General features: G+C 42.0%; 1 pseudogene; it reads right to left on the bottom strand.

The window, feature by feature from the left end:
- The window catches only part of LOC109874419 (malonate--CoA ligase ACSF3, mitochondrial-like), a 39915-nt pseudogene that overhangs the window by 22456 nt on the left and 1354 nt on the right, over positions 1 to 16105 (bottom strand).

The following is a 16105-nucleotide window of genomic DNA, read 5'->3' as shown; positions in this document are numbered from 1 at the left end:
TGGGGGAGTGTATGTTGGAGACCCTCGGCTGCAGCCTGCATCCCAAACAGCCCTTAACCCAGCAGCATCCAGCTACTCTATACTATCCCTGTAGCCAGTACCTTTTCTCCACCACCACAAAATGATGCAGTTCAGTTTTGTGAGGATGGATCATGACCTCCCAGCCATTAACTTCTTGTCCTCTGCTCTCCTGGCCTCTGGTCTGTGAGTCCAGTCCTGATATGTTCTGTTACCTTTCCTACTGTACTCATGGCTGGGGCCCATGGACATTAAAACCAGTCGCGTTGACGTCATTCACTTATTCCTATGGAAAACTCCCGATGGCGCACGAAGCTGGAAGTATTTGAAGCGCGCCATATTGCTGAGTGGTACCCCCACAAATCGCTAAGGATCATAGTTAAAGTGGCCATAACTAGGCAAAGGATAATGGTCGATGTAATCGTTTTCATCTTGTCTGAGAGAGTCAACCTTAATGTTTACGGCATGAGGGTGCGAGCCTCCTCATAGCCTGCCAGCCCATAATTGGTCTGTCAGAACGTGATCCTGTGTGCTGACAAATGTAGACGTCAGAATAGAAATATATCTCAATTTGTAGCGAATTAAAAACATTATTCACCGTGGGGGTCGGAATTGTTTTTGTTTGGCTGTTCTGGCGATCGTAATTTAAATAGGTTTTCTAAGGCAGACGGGGGCTTTTGGCACTGCTAGGTTGCTACACAGTAGCCGACCAGCAGATCTCGAGATTTCACGCTCCAGACTGGACACTGGGGGCCTGCTGGAGCCACACACCCACTCCTCTGCTTGATCGACCGAGCAGAGCCCTCCTTCCTCTGGGGTCAGAGACAGTCATGCACAGGGACCTCCAACCATCCCTCCACCCACTCACACACCAGGGTTTCCGTTAGGAACATGCTGCTTAACTGGGAATATTTTAATTTACCCGTAATTTGAGAAATTTACCAAACCCATATGCATTGGTTGCGTAACCCATTAGGGTGTCCACCCACGGGTGTGCAGAATTAAATAAATCACATTTAGATTATGGTAATTCATCCAAACAGAACATGCAACTCCTGTAATGAAGCAGCCGATGCAATTCGTGGGAAAACACCATTCTAAACAGTTCACCTGATGAGAGCTGTTCCGTATCTCTTAGAAACTTAGAAAGAGGGGGAGTCTAAAGATGCAACAACTAGGATGGTTTGCTAATATGACTAGGATTGTACCTTTGGCTTCTGCATGGAAAGAAGGTTGATATGAAAACAAATACATTTGCCAAAATTAGGCTATATAGGCCTAATTACTCCTGTCTATACAGAAATAAATAAAATCATTCAAAATCATTAGCTTCTTAAAAAAAAAAGATGTGAATTGTTTCAAATCACAAGCTTATAGGCCTATGCCTATTTGAGAAGCCTGCAATTTGGGCAGCGCACATGGCAATAGGCCAAGTTGATAAATGAGTTGCGGCTGTCAGTGAAAAGCATCTAAAATATGTGTGAAGATAATGTGTCTTGAATATAATTTAAAATGTTGAGACAAGAAGGGTGTTGTGAAGATATAGGCGAGATCCTTTTAACATGTAAATCTGGATTGCCACGCTTGTTTCACCCTAATGTTGGTGCTAGCAAGCAGGCTAGGTAGTGCTAGGTATCAACAGCCAAACCAGTACTCTGGAAACTATAGTGAGCTTCGATTGGTCAATAGCAAGGCGATTTCTCTGAGTATTAGCATACAGTTTAACTTTCCCAAACTGTTGTCCCCCCAGTTTTATCAATGCAATATGATACAAAATGTGGCAAAGATGTGCTTCAGGACCATGCGGACGCCTCAGAGCAGTCGACTGGATTTCGGACCGCGTGGACACCACAGAGCAGGCTTGAGTAAAGTTCAGTGTGTATGTGTTGCGCTCTTTCACCAAGTTGTAAAAGCCTTAACCTGCCTTAATGACTACCGACATGTAGCACTCACGTCTGTATCCATGAAGTGCTTTGAAAGGCTGGTCATGGCTCACATCAACACCATTATCCCAGAAACCCTAGACCTACTCCAATTTGCATACCGCCCAAACAGATCCACAGATGATGCAATCTCTATTGCACTCCACACTGCCCTTTCACACCTGGACAAAGGAACACCTACAGTGGGGCAAAAAAGTATTTAGTTAGCCACCAATTGTGCAAGTTCTCCCACTTAAAAAGACGAGAGAGGCCTGTAATTTTCATCATAGGTACACTTCAACTATGACAGCCAAAATGAGGGAAAAAATCCAGAAAAACACATTGTAGGATTTTTAATGAATTTATTAGCAAATTATGGTGGAAAATAAGTATTTGGTCAATAACAAAAGTTTATCTCAATACTTCGTTATATACCCTTTGTTGGCAATGACAGAGGTCAAACGTTTTCTGTAAGTCTTCACAAGGTTTTCACACACTGTTGCTGGTATTTTGGCCCATTCCTCCATGCAGATCTCCTCTAGAGCAGTGATGTTTTGGGGCTGTTGCTGGGCAACACGGACTTTCAACTCCCTCCAAAGATTTTCTATGGGGTTGAGATTTGGAGACTGGCTAGGCCACTCCAGGACCTTGAAATGCTTCTTACGAAGCCACTCCTTCGTTGCCCGAGCGGTGTGTTTGGGATCATTGTCATGCTGAAAGACCCAGCCACGTTTCATCTTCAATGCCCTTGCTGATGGTAGGCTTTGTTACTTTGGTCCCAGCTCTCTGCAGGTCATTCACTAGGTCCCCCCGTGTGGTTGTGGGATTTTTGCTCACCGTTCTTGTGATCATTTTGACCCCACGGGGTGAGATCTTGCGTGGAGCCCCAGATCGAGGGAGATTATCAGTGGTCTTGTATGTCTTCCATTTCCTAATAATTGCTCCCACAGTTGATTTCTTCAAACCAAGCTGCTTACCTATTGCAGATTCAGTCTTCCCAGCCTGGTGCAGGTCTACAATTTTGTTTCTGGTGTCCTTTGACAACTCTTTGGTCTTGGCCATAGTGGAGTTTGGAGTGTGACTGTTTGAGGTTGTGGACAGGTGTCTTTTATACTGATAACAAGTTCAAAAAGATGCCATTAATACAGGTAACGAGTGGAGGACAGCGGAGCCTCTTAAAGAAGAAGTTACAGGTCTGTGAGAGCCAGAAATCTTGCTTGTTTGTAGGTGACCAAATACTTATTTTCCACCATAATTTGCAAATAAATTCATAAAAAATCCTACAATGTGATTTTCTTGATTTCTTTTCTAATTTTGTCTGTCATAGTTGAAGTGTACCTATGATGAAAATTACAGGCCTCTCTCATCATTTTAAGTGGGAGAACTTGCACAAATGGTGGCTGACTAAATACTTTTTGCCCCACTGTATAGCCTCGCTAATGTTGTTGTATTGCTGCTCTTTAATTATTTGTTACTTTATTTCTTTAGGTATTTTTCTTAAAACTGCATTGTTGGTTAAGGGCTTGTAAGTAAGCATTCCACTGTAAGGTGTTGTATTTGGTGAAAGTGACTAATACAATTTGATTTGTAGTGTTTCCAAATCTAAATGATTAGGAAATATTCACTTTGATGCAAGTGTGCTTGCCATTGTTTGTTTTCATGTGAAGCTGATGACTTAGTTCTCGTTGCCTGTTACCTTGGTAATAACTTGAAGTGAAGTCAATAAAGTCAGCTAAACCAAAGTTACTTGTGTTGTGTTTATGTGACTCACTTCCATTACTAAAACACTATGGAACTCAAGTGGAATTTAATCATACTAGGTAAATTCAACATAAGTAGAGGATTTAGAAGTGAGCTAATAAAAACGCTATCTATAGCATTCACTCAATACAACCGTGTTAGATGTACCTAATTCTATTTAGTAGTAATCTATATTTGATCATTAATATTTACTCAACACACTTTTTGAGTGTAGGCTATCTGTATTACTGGACAATATCAGCCAATATGCTAGATGTAGTTTGACGAGAGCAGAGTAGGAGAGACTTGAACTTTCTCTTGAGCTATTTTCATAGCCTACCTTTTAGGAGTCGGAAGATATTCAGATGGAGAAATATAGATGATCAATATTTATGGTATTAGGCTATAGTAAACTATACCCTAATCATAGACCTATTCTCCGCCCATTCATAGGCCTACTCTATTTAATTGAGACCACACGCACACCTGATCTAGCAGGTACGGTTACTGAACTTGAAGCAGCAAGAATGATAACAGCAACACTTGCTACGTTTTGAATAGGCCTATAGGATATAGCCTACCTGTTAGGAGGACGATTTGCAGGCATAGACAAATAAATGGGTAATCAATACCTATTGAAAATGAAAAGGACCAACGCTCGCTCACCATAGTCGCCTACCTATGTGCGCATTGTGCCTTTTCCATTTCAATGATGATTACATTTTTTGATTGCACTTCAACTCACATTGGTTGAGCGCCCTCCACTTTTTTTCCATGATCAATATTTATTTACAGAGACATTGTAGTAAACTACAGTAGAATCATATTTAAGTTAATTTCATATTTAAATTAACTGCCACGTGATTCTCTGCCCATCTAAGCAGCATACTATATTTCAATGAGACCACACATACTAGACATACTTAAGCTTTCACGCCCAACGAGGAGAGGTAGGCTACTGAAGTTGAAACAGCGAATTCTGAATGTGTGAATAATGCAACAAATATCTGCTTTTAATACAATAGGTAGGTTAACGCATACAAAGCAGAAAGAGGACCATTTCTAAATAGTGTGTGGGATAACAAAATAGATTTTCATCCCAAAGTCGTCTCTCTGACCGCCCGCAGAATAAAAAATATTTGGCGAAAACCAAACACTGGATTCCACAGTAAGAACCCCATACCAATGGTCAGCATGGTGGTGGTAGTGTGATGGTTTGGGGATGCTTCGCTGCTTCAGGTACTGGACGACTTGTCTTAATAAAAGGAACCAGGAATTCTGCTCTGTATCAGGTAATTCTACAGGAGAATGTTAGGCCATCCACCTGTGAGCTGAAGCAAAGCTGGGTCATGCAGCAAGACAGTGATCCAAAACACACAATTTAGTCTACATGAAAATGGTCCAAAAGGAACCAATTCATATGTTGTGGCAGGACTTGAAAAGAGCCGTTCATGCTTGAAAACCCACAAATGTCACTGAGTTAAAGCAGTTCTGCATGTAAAGGTGGGCCAAAATTCCTCCACAGCGATGTGAGAGACTGATCAACAACTACAGGAAGCATTTGGTTGGAGTAATTGCAGCTAAAGGTGGCACAACCAGTTGAGTGTAAGGGAGACATGCCTTTTTTCACAGAGGAGAATTGGGTGTTGCATAACTTTGTTAATTAATTAAATTTAATTTAAAAAAATATGAAAGATCTGCAAATAATAATATGCAAAAATAGAGAAAATCAGAAAGGGGGAAAATACTTTTTCACAGCATTTACATATATACAGTTGAAGTTGGAAGTTTACTTTCCAAGCTGGTTAAAGGCACAGTCAACTTAGTGTATGTAAACTTCTTACCCACCGGAATTGTGATACAGTGAATTATAAGTGAAATCATCTGTCTGTAAACAATTGTTGGAAAAATGACTTGTGTCATGCACAAAGTAGATGTCCTAACCGACTTGCCAAAACCCTTGTCACACCCTGGCCATAGAGAGACTTTCATTCTCTATTTTGGTTAGGCCAGGGTGTGACTAGGGTGGGCATTCTAGTTTCTTTATTTCAATGTTTTCTGTTTCTATGTTTTGGCCGGGTATGGTTCTCAATCCTGGACAGCTGTCTATCGTTGTCTCTGATTGGGAATCATACTTAGGCAGCCTGTTTTGCCACCTTAGTTGTGGGTAGTTGTTTGTGTTAGTGGCCTGTATAGCCCTAGTCAGCTTCACAATAATTTTTGGTGTTTTCTTGTTGACATTTATAACATTAAAGAAAAATGTACGATCACCACGGTGCACCTTGGTCCGGTCATTTCCCTGACGACATTCGTGACCACCATAGTTTGTTAACAGGACATTTGTGGAGTGGTTGAAAAATTAGTTTTAATGACTCCAACTTAAGTGTAAACTTCCAACTTCAACTGTATGTATGTATATATAGTACCAGTCAAAAGTTTGGACACACCTACTCATTCAAGGGTTTTTCTTTATTTTTACTATTTTCTACATTGTAGAATAATAGTGACGACATCAAAACTATGAAATAACACATATGGAATCATGTAGTAACCAAACAAATCAAAATAGATTTCATATTTGAGATTCTTCGAAGTAGCCACCCTTTGCCTTGGCGGTATTCACCTTAGCAATCTCACTTTATTCCTGTCATTATTGAAAGAGATTGTGATATCTCACATCTCAAAATAGGGTGACTTAATGTTAGATCCCTCACTTCCAAGGCAGATATAGTCAGTGAACTAATCACTGATCATAATCTTGATGTGATTGACCTGACTGAAACATGGCTTAAGACTAATAATTTACTGTGTTAAAAGAGGCCTCTCCTCCTGGTTACACTTGTGACCACATCCCGCAAAGGCGGAGGTGTTGCTAACATTTACAAAACCAAATTTCAATTTACCCCCCAAAAAATGACTGGTTTTGTCTTTTGAGCTTCTAGTCACGAAATCTATGCAGCCCACTCAATCATTTTTTATAGCTACTGTTTACAGGCTTCCTGGGCCGTATACAGCATTCCTCACTGAGTTCCCTGAATTCCTATCGAACCTTGTAGTCATGGCAGATAATATTTGGAGACTTTAATATTCACATGGGAAAGTCCACAAACCCACTCCAAAAGGCTTTTGGAGCCATCATCGACTCAGTGAGTTTTGTCCAACATGTCTCCGGACCTACTCACTGCCACAGTCATACCTAGTTTTGTCCCGTGGAATAAATATTGTGGATCTAAATGTTTTCCCTTATTATCCTGGACTATAAGACCACACATTTTATTACATTTGCAATCGCAACAAATAATCTGCTCAGACCCCAACCAAGGATCATCAAACACCATGCTATAAATTCTCGGACAACCCGAAGATTCCTAGATGCCCTTCCAGACTCCCTCCACCTAACAGAGGATGTCAGAGTACAACAATCGGTTAACCACCTGAGGAACTTAATTTAACCTTGCGTAATACTCTAGACGCAGTCGCACCCCTAAAAACAAAAAACATAAGAAACTATAAGAAACTAGCTCCCTGGTATACAGAAAATACCGAGAAAATACCGAGCTCTGAATCAAGCTTCCAGAAAATTGGAATGGAAATGGCGCAACACCAAACTGGAAGTGCTTTCACTTCAGCAGTGATAAATTCATGAACTTCTTTGATGAAAAAGTCGTGATCATTAGAAAGCAAATTATAGATTCCTCTTTAAATCTGCGTATTTCTCCAAAGCTCAGTTGTCCTGGGTCTGCACAACACTGCCAGGACCTAGGATCAAGTGAGACACTCAAGTTGTTTAATACTATCTCTTGACACATTCATGAAAAAAAGTAATGGCCTCTAAACCTAAGCTGCATGCTGGACCCTATTCCAACTAAACTACTGAAAGAGCTGCTTCCTGTGCTTGGCCCTCCTATGTTGAACATAATAAACGGCTCCCTATCCACCGGATGTGTACCAAACTCACAAAAAGTGGCAGTAATAAAGCCTCTCTTGAAAAAGCCAAACCTTGACCCAGAAAATATGAAAAACTATCGGCCTATATCAAATCTCCCATTCCTCTCAATAAAAAAAAAACACTTTTTGTGCAGCAACTCACTGCCTTCCTGAAGACTAACAATGTATACAAAACACTTCAGTCTGGTTTTAGACCCATCATAGCACTGAGGCTGCACTCATGAATGTGGTAAATTACCTTTTAATGGCGTCAGATCAAGGCTCTGCATCTGTCCTCGTTCTCCTAGACCTTAGTGCTGCTTTTGATACCATCGATCACCACATTCTTTTGGAGAGATTGGAAACCCAAATTGGTCTACACGGCCAAGTTCTGGCCTGGTTTAGATCTTATCTGTCGGAAAGATATCAGTTTGTCTCTGTGGATGGTTTGTCCTATGACAAATCAACTGTAAATTTTGGTGTTCCTCAAGGTTCCGTTTTAGGACCTCTATTGTTTTCACTATATATTTTACCTCTTGGTGATGTCATTTGGAAACAAAAAGTTAACTTTCACTGCTATGCGGACAATACACAGCTGTACATTTCGATGAAACATGGTGAAGCCCCAAAATTGCCCTCCCTAAAAAAAAGCCTGTGTTTCAGACATAAGGACGTGGATGGCGGCAAATGTTTACTTTTAAACTCGGACAAAACAGAGATGCTTGTTTTAGGTTCCAAGAAACAAAGAGTTCTTCTGTTGGATCTGACAATTAATCTTGATGGTTGTACAGTAATATCAAATAAAACTGTAAAGGACCTCGGTGTTAATCTGGACCCTGATCTCTCTTTTGACAAACATATCAGACTCGATAGCAACAGCTCATGGTCCTCCTGGAATCAGAAGTTTTTTTGACTCAATGGAGGAACATAGTCAGAGAAATGCTGATGAATGTCTTGCTCGAGCTGTGTATTTTCATTTATTATGGATCCCCATTAGCTGCTGCTAAAGCACTCTTCCTGGGGTCCAGCAAAATGAAGGCAGTTTATACAATTTTAACAACTGGTTCACCTCTGATGCTCACAGGCAATGTGTATTGGAAGAGATTTCTGAATGTTCTTCGCCCAGCATACACTCCTCCAACCAGACATGCTTTATCTACTCATTTGCTGGATGCAGAGTTCAACAGAGTTCAAGTGAAGGTCAAGCAAATCATAGAGAAAGCGGACTGTATTGCAATCATCTCTGATGGGTGGTCGAATGTTCGTGGGCAAGGAATAATTAACTACATAATCTCCACCCCTCAACCAGTATTCCACAAGAGCACAGACACTAGGGACAACAGAAACACAGGTCTCTACATTGCAGATGAGCTGAAGGCAGTCATCAATGACCTTGGACCACAGAAGGTATTTGCACTGGTGATAGACAATGCTGCGAACATGAAGGCTGCTTGGTCTAAAGTGGAGGAGTCCTACCCTCACATCACACCCATTGGCTGTGCTGCTCATGCATTGAATCTGCTCCTCAAGGACATCATAGCACTGAAAACAATGGATACACTCTACAAGAGAGCCAAGGAAATGGTTAGGTATGTGAAGGGTCATCAAGTAGTAGTAGTAATCTACTTCACCAAGCAAAGTGAGAAGAATAAGAGCACCACATTGAAGCTGCCCAGCAACACCTGTTGGGTGGTGTTGTCATCATGTGTGACAGTCTCTTGGAAGGGAAGGAGTCTCTCCAAGAAATGGCCATATCACAGTCTGCCGATATAGACAGCCCCATCAAGAGGGTCCTCCTGGATTATGTATTTTGGGAGAGAGTGGTAAGCAGCCTGAAACTCCTGAAACCTATAGCAGTAGCCATTGCACGGATTGAGGGAGACAATTCCATCCTGTCTGATGTTCAGACTCTGCTTGCAGATGTAAAATAAATCCGTACTGCCCTGCCCACGTCACTGTTGCTCCAAGCAAAGGAAACTGCAGTTCTGAAATACATCAAAAAGCGTGAAGACTTCTGTCTGAAGCTCATATACGCCGCAGCGTACATGTTGGACCCCAAGTATGCTGGCAAGAGCATCCTGTCTGGTGCAGAGATCAACAAGGCCAATGATGTCATCACTACCGTGTCTCCCCACCTTGGCCTGAATGAGGGCAAGGTTCTGGGCAGTCTGGCGAAGTACACTTCCAAGCAAGGGCTTTGGGATAAAAATACAATATGGCAGTCATGCAACATATCTCATCAGCCACCTGGTGGAGGGGACTTTGTGGATCTGAGGCTCTTTCCCCTGATGCCTCCATCATCCGCCACATCCCACCAACATCAGCCGCCTCAGAGCGCAACTGGTCCTTGTTTGGGAACACACACACACCAAAGCATGCAACAGGCTGACCAATACAAGAGTTGAAAAATTGGTGGCCATCCGGGCAAATTTGAGGCTTTTTGAGCCTGACAACGAGCCATCCTCAACAAGTTTGGAAAGTGACCGTGAAGATGAGGCCTCAGAGTCTGATGTTCAAGACGTGGACATTGAGAAGGTTCAGGGAGAATACGTGGAAGCCTGAGAGGAAGACAACCAAAGCTTTAGCTTCTAGACTATCATTTTACAGATGTATGTTGAAAACATTTTTGGGAGATGCGATAGATCATTGGGGATCATTCAATATTCCCTTTCTTTTGTTGTTCAGTGAAATCATCCCATGTGAAGAGTCAACTCATTTAATTACAGTTCAATTCATAACACATTTTTTAACTTGTATTTATATTGGAATGATTTAATCAATTGCAATTATGTCTACTTATGATAAGGTAAAACAACGCATAGCTGAACACCGCAGCTCAATCACGTGTAAGAACATTGACTATCCAGTAGCAGCTCACTTTGTTGAAGCTAACCATCCCATCTCCTCCCTCAAATACACAGGCATTGATCATGTTGTTCTACCAAGGAGAGGAGGTAACATCGAGATCCTACTACTACAAAGGGAGGCTTACTGGATATCCGATCTAAAAACATTGACCCCTAGTGGTCTGAATATTGACTTTGATCTCAGGCCCTTCTTATGAACACTTTTTCCTTTATGAACAAGTCTTATAAATTGTTTTTTTTTTTTACAGCTTATTAACTTACACCTAATATGTTCCCCCTGTTGGTGACGCTCATTATATATTAAGGTTGAACCAATATTACATTGAATGAAATAATAATGTACAGTTGGAAGTGGGAAGTTTACATACACTTAGGTTGGAGTCATTAAAACTAATTTTTCAACCACTCCACAAATGTCTTGTAAACAAACTATAGTTTTGGCAAGTCGGTTAGGACATCTACTTTGTGCATGACACAAGTAATTTTTCCCAAAATTGTTTACAGACAGATTTCACTTATAATTCACTGTATCACAATTCCAGTGGGTCAGAATTTTACATACTGGTACACTAAGTTGACTATGCCATTAAACATCTTGGAAAATTCCAGAAAATTATGTCATAGCTGTAAAAGCTTCTGATAGGCTAATTGACATAATTTGAGTCACTTGGAGGTGTACCTGTGGATGTATTTCAATGCCTACCTTCAAACTCAGTGCCTCTTTGCTTGACATCGTGGGAAAATCAAAAGAAATCAACCAAGACCTCAGAAAAAATGTTTTAGACCTCCACAAGTCTGGTTCATCCTTGGGAGCAATTTCCAAACGCCTGAAGGTACCACGTTCATCTGTACAAACAATAGTACGCAAGTATAAACACCATGGGACCCCGCAGCCGTTATACCACTCAGGAAGGAGACGTGTTCTGTCTCCTAGAGATGAACATACTTTAGTGTGAGTAGTGCAAATCAATCCCAGAACAACAGCAAAGGACCTTGTGAAGATGCTGGACGAAACAGGTACAAAAGTATCTATATCCACAGTAAAACGAGTCCTATATCAACATAACATGAAAAGCCGCTCAGCAAGGAACAAGCGACTGCTCTAAAACCTCCATAAAAAAGACAGACTACAGTTTACCACTGCACATGGGGACAAAGATCGTACTTTAAATAGAACAGATTGGCCATAATGACCATCGTTATGTTTGGAGGAAAAAGGGGGAGGCTTGCAAGCCGAAGAACACCATCCCAACCGTGAAGCACGGGGGTGGCAGCATCATGTTGTGGGGGTGTTTTGCTGCAGGAGGGACTGGTGCACTTCACAAAATAGATGGCATCATGAGGGGGGAAAATTTGGTGGATATATTGAAGCAACATCTCAAGACATCAATCAGGAAGTTAAAGCTTGGTCGCAAATGGGTCTTCCAAATGGACAATGACCCCAAGCATACTTCCAAAGTTGTGGAAAAATGGCTTAAGGACAACAAAGTCAAGGTATTGGAGTGGCCATCACCAAGCCCTGACCTCAATCCTAAAGAAAATGTGTGGGCAGAACTGAAAAAGTATGTGCAAGCAAGGAGGCCTACAAACCTGTTTCAGTCACACCAGCTCTGTCAGGAGGAATGGGCCAAAATTCACCCAACTTATTGTGGGAAGCTTGTGGAAGGCTACCCAAAACATTTGACCCAAGTTAAACAATATAAAAGGCAATGCTTGCAAATACTAATTGAGTGTATGTAAACTTCTGACCCACGGGGAATGTGATGAAAGAAATAAAAGCTGAAATAAATCATTCTCTCTACTATTATTCTATAACTAAAACCAAATATAAAAAATGTAGAAAATATAATGGGCATATATATTTTTAAATAAGATCATCTTTGAGAACTAACAATCACCAAAATAAAAGCTGGACAGAATCAAACATTTTATGCAATTACGCATTCAAGAGTGTTTTTGTCATGGCATGGGGCCCCCAATGATAGCATAAGCCATGGCAAAATGTGTAGAATTTCTGTAAATTAGCTTTAAAAATACAACTTTTCTCTCAGCCCCAAGCCAAGATGTGTAGAATTGCTGGAAATGTGCTTTAAAAATGCTAAAATAATTCTCAGCCTCATGGCAAAACGTGTAGAATTTCAGAAATTTTGCTTTAAAACAGATACATTTTGTCACTGCGGCCTACATGTGGGCCTCTAAAATTTCCGATCAGTGACCACGCCCCAGCAATACCCACCACCTAAGCCCCATTATTATCCAGAAAAAACCCTGCACACACAAACACACACTACCTAGAGTCAGTCAGCACTCAATTTCCATGTCAATCCTCCCTTCTGTCTCCTTTTCTGTACTGGATATCATTCATCTAGTTCACTGGAGGATTCCAACCACAGGTATGTCCATTAGAGGCAATAATACATTTATTTTTCAAAATAATCATCATACACTACATGACCAAAAGTATGTGGATACCTGCTTGTCGAAAATCTCACTCCAAAATCATGGGCATTAATATGGAGTTGGTCCCCCCTTTCCTGCTATAACAGCCTCCACTCTTCTGGGAAGGCTTTCCACTAGATGTTGGAACATTGCTGCTGGAACTTCTTCCATTCAGTCACAAGAGCATTAGTTTGGTCGGGCACTGATGTTGGGCGATTAGGCCTGGCTTGTAATCAGCATTCCAATTCCTCCCAAAGGTGTTCGATGGGGTTAAGGTCAGGGCTGTGCAGGCCAGTAAAGTTCTTACACACCATTCTCGACAAACCATTTCTGTATAGATCTCGCTTTCTGCAAGAGGGTATTGTCATGCTGAAACAGTAAAGGGCCTTCCCCAAACTATTGCCACAAAGTTGGAAGCACAGAACTATCTAGAATGTCATTGTATGCTGTAGCATTAAGATTTCTCTTCACTGGAACTAAGGGGCATAGCTCGAATCATGAAAAACAGTCCCAGACCATTATAATGTACTACCTCCATCCAACTTTACATTTGGCACTATGCGTTTGGGAAGGTAGCGTTCTCCTGGCATCCGCCAAACCCAGATTCGTCTGTCGTACTGCCAGATGGTGAAGCGGAATTCATCACTGCAGAGAATGCATTTCCACTGCTCCAGAGTCCAATGGTGGCGAGCTTTACACCTTTCCAGCTGACACTTGGCATTGCGCATGGTGATCTTAGGCTTGTGTGCAGCTGCTCGGCCATGGAAACCCATTTAATGAAGGTCTATACTAACATTTCTTGTGCAGATGTTGCGTCCAGAGGCAGTTTGGAACTCTGTAGTGAGTGTTGAAGCAAAGGACAGATGATTTTAACGCACTACATGCTTCAGTGGTTCTGTTCTGTGAGCTTGTGTGGCCTACCACTTCACGGCTGAGCCGTTGTTGCTCTTGCATGGATGTGTGCTCGATTTTATACAATTTGAAGGGGTGTCTACAAACTTTTGTATATATAGTGTACTCTCAGTACAATTTCCAACCGGTCTATTATACAGTCACTCAGAAATAGCCTAGAGCTATATTAATATATTACAGTATATCGATTTATTTCTCATTATGACTTCAAGAAAATGAAAAAAAAATCTGCAAGGCATCCTCAGGGGTGAGAGTAAAGCGTATGCTGTCTGTTTGGTACACAAGGTCAGGTTAGGTATAAAGAAAGTGAAATGCTCTGATACTACAGTAAACCTCCTCTTTATTGGTTGTCCTCTACAGCCCTTACCTGTCAATCATACCCTTGACTCCCATTAAGTTCTCCTAGACCTTAAAACCCCTCTGACACCACCCCCCTTACCTACTCCACCACCACCTCTCCAAACAAGCACTATCATCCTTCAATGTCACCTCATCTATTGATCTGGCTCTAAAGCCTGTGCTGTGAGTTGGCGTGGTCAGATACAAAGCCACACTGGGCAATCCATCACCCAGCTCCAAACGCTTAGCATGACAGTCTGGGGGGGAGCACTGACTGCCAACCTGGAGCACTGCCTGCCTTGCTGCCAACACCCATGACCCGAAGCGGCCCGGCGGGATGAGGCGGGGGGCATCATGGACCTGTCCGTGTCAGCTCAGCTCCAGGCTCTGTTATTGACATCCCCGGCCCAGTGCTTTCAGCACGGCAACACTGCCACAATTAGCGCCGATGGCTGACAACTAGCCGATAAGGTTGAACAGCAGCCCCCTTCTACTCCCCACCAGCCTCCCGCCCCGGTGTGTCTCCATTGTTCAGGTCTGTGGAGTGGATCCCCGCAAGAGGAGGACAGACAGCCTCCACTGAAGTCCCTTACAGAGCACTACTTACTGCTACTTACTGCTAACACACACAAGGCAGACAGCAGTAGAATACCTGACAGCACACAGACAGGACATGAGGGAGTCAACTGAAACAGCATGTTACAAGTAGTAGCAGAAGTAGTGTACTATAGTTGTAATGTACCTTCTGAGGCTGGAAGGTAGGCAGCATGACGGTGGTGGCACCCACCCAGAGAGGTCAGAGCAGCTTGTTGACGATGCCGTGGACGTGGTGCAGGGGAAAGGTGTGAAGGATGACATCATCTCTGGACCAGCCCCACTCTGCCACTAGAACCTGAACCTGGGAGAGGGGGAGACAGGCCATGAGAGATCCACTGAGCTATTTGGTCATACAATGTGTTCCTACCAGTTCTTTGGACATTTCCTTTCTATATAATGATGGGTAGCACACTCAAAAGCTTTCATGGTGGTCCTGCCTGAAGGTTCCGTTCTGCCACTCATTATCAAACATACTTAATGTAACCACCGTGCAAGAAGAGAGTAAACCCCTGTCTTTAGTCAGCAGGGCCAGACAGCTGGAAGGAGCAGAGGGAATGGATAGTGTCCCCAAGCCCTCAACCTTCCAGGAACCATCTCTTCCGTGTTCCCTCACTGACCTCCCTCCCTGGGCTTGTCATTTACAAATGAATCTCCTTAATTGAGGGTGATCTAATTTTCTACTCTATTGGACATGCAGGTCAATTGTGGTTGAAAATGTACCCCCAAAAAATCCTACATAGCCTGAAGTGCCCCATGTAATGAAATCATTTGGCCGATTATTCAGAAAGCTCACGTGGAACAAAAGCAAAACGACACTCTTGTCTGTCGCATGTGTAACCCCCGACAACCCACCCTTACATACTACCACTGGGCTACAGAAAACTGTCTCAATAGAACCTCTATTAATACCTCAAGAGAAAAATACTTCTGAAGTTCACAGTACCGACAGCAGGAAATAAAAAAAGAACTATGTTTCCATTCAATTGGCGACAGATTTTCATGTGAGTATTATAAAATCCTTATAAAAAAACAATATGAGTTGTGTTTCCATCTAATTGACTTGTTGCAGGTAAAAGGCTATGTGTGATGACATAGTGCATATAAAAATATTTTTTGCAGTTAAATTCCCATGTACCAAATAAAAAGATTTAGTTAAATGGGTTTCCATCGCATTTTCAACTCTACTAACAGTCGTCGTAAAAAAATGTTGCCTACACGATGAGATTATTATGGAAAAAAAGAGAGATTTATTTTGATTTGTCAAACGGCAGCCAAGCATCGATGATCATGTCACCAGAATAAGATCCTCGATATTTATTGGAAAGGAGCATCAAGCTCATCACC

Source organism: Oncorhynchus kisutch, linkage group LG3, assembly GCF_002021735.2.
Source record: "Oncorhynchus kisutch isolate 150728-3 linkage group LG3, Okis_V2, whole genome shotgun sequence".
NCBI lineage: Eukaryota > Metazoa > Chordata > Actinopteri > Salmoniformes > Salmonidae > Oncorhynchus > Oncorhynchus kisutch.
The sequence above is the reverse complement of the archived record's forward strand: the minus strand, read 5'-3'. Positions and strand labels throughout refer to the sequence as shown.